This window comes from Scomber japonicus, chromosome 7 (assembly GCF_027409825.1).
Source record: "Scomber japonicus isolate fScoJap1 chromosome 7, fScoJap1.pri, whole genome shotgun sequence".
NCBI classification, from domain to species: Eukaryota; Metazoa; Chordata; class Actinopteri; order Scombriformes; family Scombridae; genus Scomber; species Scomber japonicus.
The window spans coordinates 13,653,095-13,658,136 of record NC_070584.1 but is presented as its reverse complement, the minus strand read 5'-3'; the positions used below and the strand labels follow the sequence as shown (position 1 = coordinate 13,658,136).

The 5,042-nt window shown below is 42.2% G+C and overlaps 1 pseudogene; it reads right to left on the bottom strand.

Annotated features, from left to right (window-relative positions):
- Positions 1-3,642: 3,642 nt before the first annotated feature.
- LOC128362204 (uncharacterized) lies at positions 3,643-4,733 on the bottom strand (annotated as a pseudogene).
- Between the last annotated feature and the right edge of the window lie 309 nt (positions 4,734-5,042).

The window sequence follows — 5,042 nt, the reverse complement described above, 5'->3', positions numbered from 1 at the left end:
GACTTTTAAGACTCACAGCAAGGCTTTTTGTCTTTCTGGAATGGTGGAATACTACTATCATTATACAGACCCTGTTAAGCCATGTGTTGTTGCCAAAGCACTTACAGCAACTTGTTGACCTAAGAAAGGATGGATGCAAACTGTCTGTCCTGCACCAACACTGTGAGGGTTTCACACAGGTGGTAGTGGTAATAGAGACACAGGTGTGCCTGCCTGGCACATATCAATGGAGGGAAGAATAACAGCTTCCATTATCCATACCGTTGTGTTCACCAGTGTTGCTAGAGCAGCTATGTCAACTGTAAAGCCACAGGCATACTCCCAAGCGGACACCACAGATGCATAGTTGTTCAGTTCATACAACTTTCTTGGATGATGCATTTCACAAATGCACAGTTGATCGTTGTCTACAGGCAGACAGCATAGTGGACAGTCTGTGCGGTCACATCAAATCGCAGGTACTTGAATGTCAGCACAGCCTACATATACTAACTCTAATGATTAACTTTATGTCACATGGACCCTAGTGGACCCTTTACTTGCAGATGTGGAAAGTATAATTTCGGCTTGAGGAGGGTGTGCTACTCCAATAACACAGCAACTGTAGCTGCCCTCAGATGAAGGATAGACCACGAGGAAGAAGCAAGGCAGACCGATGTCACACTGTCAGCATCCCAGCATGGGAACCTGAAAGGGGAGCATTGTAGGTTTGTAATAAATACATAATTTCCATAAGTTGGGGCATCACCTGATGGGCACATGTTGAAGGAAAAGGCTGTCTGTACATATAAAGCGATGGTTCAGCGCATTTTAGACATAGCGTCATTTGCACCATGAGGTCTATCTAAACACCACCTCAGCCGTTCATTTTCATTTGGTCGGAAAATAGTGGAGTTAGAGCCACCAGCCGAATGGCTTAGTACAGGTGCTAATGGGACCACATGGTATTTCAGTGATCGTGCGATATTTCGATGATGTTTACTAGAGTTGAGCCGGATACTCGGCTGAAAAGAGTATCCGGTACGGATAAAGCACTTTTGCCAAGTAATATGAGTCAATGAATTGGATGAAAATCCTCATTGGGTAGCTGACTGTGTCTGCGTTCTGTGATAGGCTACAGCGCCTCTCCCATACACACATACAGATGTGAACAGCTCTCTGTCTCTCCCTCTGTCATTCAGGTTCGCGGGTCTTTTCCGGTAGCGTATAGAGTTCTGGTAAACGTGGGTTTGTTCAGACGTGGTGCTGGGTAGAATTCGACTCGCGTTGCGAGATTTTTTTTTCTTTTTTTAACCGTCAGCTGGCTCTAACCATTTTTTTTTTTGTGTCTGACACTTTCTTGCTGTATTTCATAAAAAAATAAAGGTAGTAGTGGTATAAATAATATTACAAATTCATTTACACACACACACATACACACCCCCCCCCCCTTCTCTCTCTGTCTCTCTCTTACTCACTCACTCACTCACTCACTCTCACACACACACACACACACACACACACACACACACACACACACACACCTGGTGTGGAAATACATTTAAAAAAAGTCACACTAAAAGTTAAAAATAGAAAGTTATGTTGAGTATGAAAACTCTTGTTCATTACATTTTACTTCATAATTGCAACCGCGTGTGTTGTATTCAGTGTTGCAAAAGTTGTTCTGTAAATAGTTTGTTTGCTATCATGATCAAAACCATTGATCTGAAGCTCAATGCTGATGCTGTCCTGTAAATAGTTTTCTAATCAGCAATAAATATAACAATTTCTGATCAACTCATATCAATTGCATGCTTAAAATAACATACCGGCTAAAGCCCCGCTCATTTCAAGACAACCCGACCCACTTCTGGGTTAAATCCCGCCCACTTTCAGTTAGTCCCCGCCCACTCCAAGTACAGATACAGATACAGATAATTCATTTGGTTAACAGATACAGATACAAATAATGCTGTACTCACTCATCCCTAATGTGTATAGCTTTAGCAGTAGCCGCAGAGTAAAAGCCATCAGGTAAGTGTTTATTTTAATAAACTCCTGGTGTACTTACAAACTTTTCAATGCATCGATTTATGAGTTAAGACCCTATTTGTACTACTGTAGAAGTTTGATAACAATCCAGGCATTATTAGTGGGGTAATTTACGAGATACACTGGTGGTCCCGTTAGCGCCTGTACTAAGCCATTCGGCTGATGGCTCTAACTCCACTATTTTCCTACCAAATGAAAATGAACGGTTGAGGTGGTGTTTAGATAGACCTCATGGTGCATATGGCGCTAGGTTGAAATTACGCCGAACCATTGCTTTAAGTACCACAACACCTTCATCCTGCAGGCCTGTGCAATTGACAGAGATTTTTGTCTCAAGCTAACTGATTGGAAGTTAAACTTGAAGTGGACACATGAGGGCTACAGTCAACCACAAAAACAGATCTTTGTGACTGGGTCAGAATTTTGTGACTTTGTAGTGTGGATGCAGAAAGACTGTGTTGTGGTTCAGATTCTATCAGATGTGGACTTCTGGACAACACTTCTGACAAAGGATAGTTTATCCTCAAGGTTTCTCTACCCAAGCTTGTGGTTTTAGTTACTGCTCCCAATCTGCCTCCACAATGCTGCATGCAAAACCTTTAACCAAGTTAAAGGCAAACTCTTGGCCATCTTGCACAAGGCCAAGAAAACAGGCAGGGGAGAATATAAACAGACTGTGGTGCCTTTGAGGAGGGCCTGAAGACTAGGGTGACATGGTGGCTTGTGACAACAAAAACTGCAATCCAGTGGTTCTACCTCGGGTGTATGGGACTCAGTCAGACATCGTCAGCTAGTGAGCCATGCCTCTGTGCCACATGCACACAGAAAAACTGAAACACTGGAGCACAAGCCTGTTTTTGTGTGTATATATATATATATATATATTAATTAACATGGTGCACACTATGTAAAAGACAGTTGTTTGGACTTTTTCCTTTGCATTAGGTTTTATGTTCATGTTTTTATCTTTATATACAGTATATTAGGTAGTGTATAGGATTCAGGAGCATCCAGTGGTGAGGTTGCAGTTTGCAACCAACTGAATGGCCCTCCTGTTCCCCTTCCAAGTGTGTAGGAGAACACAAAAGGGAGCCAGTGAAATACTAGAGCCAGTGTTTGGTTTGTCTGTTCTGGGCTACTGTAGAAACATGAGGGCCTCCGTGGAAGGGGACCCGCTCTGTATGTAGCTACAAAGGGCTCATTCTAAGGTAAAACGAACACAACAATTCTTATTTTCATGGAATTATTAAGCATTATTAAAACATATTAATAAATATTATATTTAATTTCTGCCAAGTCTATCCTGCTAAATTCTAAACACTGGACCTTTAACCAGAAGACACAGCTGATATTTGGACTTTTCAAAGACAAAGGCTTTATGTCAAGTGTTCAACTGGATAGTTTTATATTTGCCTTTTTAAAATCTTAATTGTACTTTAAATGCCAGAACTTGAAGGTTACACTGCTACTTTATTCCTTTTACCTGCTGTATATGTGCTACATTGGTACTGGGTTAGGGTTGGACTTTACACATATTTACTTATTTTTATTTATTTCATTTATTATGGTAACACGTGGTATGCAACATATGACTAATGCTGTTAATGTAGTCTACACATTAGTCAAGGCACAGCACTCAGAAACAATCTTGTCAAGGAAAATCATTTCTTGACCTTCATATGGGAGCACCATGCTCACTGACTTGGTCTCATTTAGTATGGTGTGGCTGGTGCGTACACATCCAATCACCCTCTCCACATGGACCCTGACGTGAGCTATCTGCCGTGTCTCCTCCACATCTTTTGCATCCAGCTGGGAGTGTCTTCTTGTGAATGCAGAGATTCTCACTTCTGCACACATTAGTCCGACACTGCCCCTGATTCCAAATCCACCATCGACCAACACGAAGTCTCAAGGCAATAGTTTATAAAGAAGGCTACTGTTTCCAGTCACATGCTTGTCACTGGCATGACCTCCCCACCCTTTGGAAATTAAAGAGATAGCTCCCTTGGGTGTAATGCCAATGAGATACTCTATGGTGTGCTTGTGTTTGTAGTGGGAAAACGTCTTTGCTTTAGCTTTAAGATTTGATGGTCTCTCAATGTAAATTTCAAAGCTCTCCACAATACCCGCAACATGATTGCCGAAAGCCTCCACAAACTGATGTGGCAATTTCAATTTACAATTTACAATTTAATTTAGCAGATGCTTTTATTCAAAGCAAAGTACATCTGGCATGCTGCCTTGCAAGCAATGTCTCTCTGGCCAGTGCACCAAAGGGCTGAGGTGTATAAACAGTGCACCTATGAAGTCTCTAAATGTGGTGGACACAGTCTTTTGGTCAATGCATAAGAGGTGCGCAATGTGCCGGATTGACAGATTCAGCCTCAGGTACATCAGAGTTAAGAGGAGCATCTGAAAATCTGAAAGTTTTTGGCCTGTCTGTGCTAAGCAGGGAAGAAGCTGTATCAGCAAACCCATCACAACAGCAAAACATGGAAGCCCTGTGTGGTACTTGACCTTCACGTCAACATTTCAAGGAATGCTCATCAATCTTTTTTTGGAAGAGCTCTTCCTTCAGTATTCCATTATCTTTCAACAACTGGTTAATTGTGGCATGCCTGTGGCCAAAAGCTGCATTCCTGTTGTTCTCCAGTCCTTTGGTTCAGTTTCATCCACCTGTAACCTCTGTGGAGCTTCATCTGATGGTGCAGCTTAATCCATCTCTGATCTCTGGCCTGCTAGGTCTGGTGGTGTTGTTTCATCCATCTCTGACCTCTCTCTCCAGCTACACCCTGTGGTGCTACTTCATCCATTTTTGCTGCAGGAGCAGTGCTGTTCCCTGTGAGAACTTGCTGTCTCTTTGTCCTCGGTTAAACTGCTCAGTTGTGTGTTCGAGGAGTAATGAAGGTACCCAGTCAGGATAAAACCGTAGCACCTAATAGGTTAGTTTGCCTGAAAGAACACACATAATTTATTTGATTAGTTATGTAGCTATGCAGCCAGCTAGT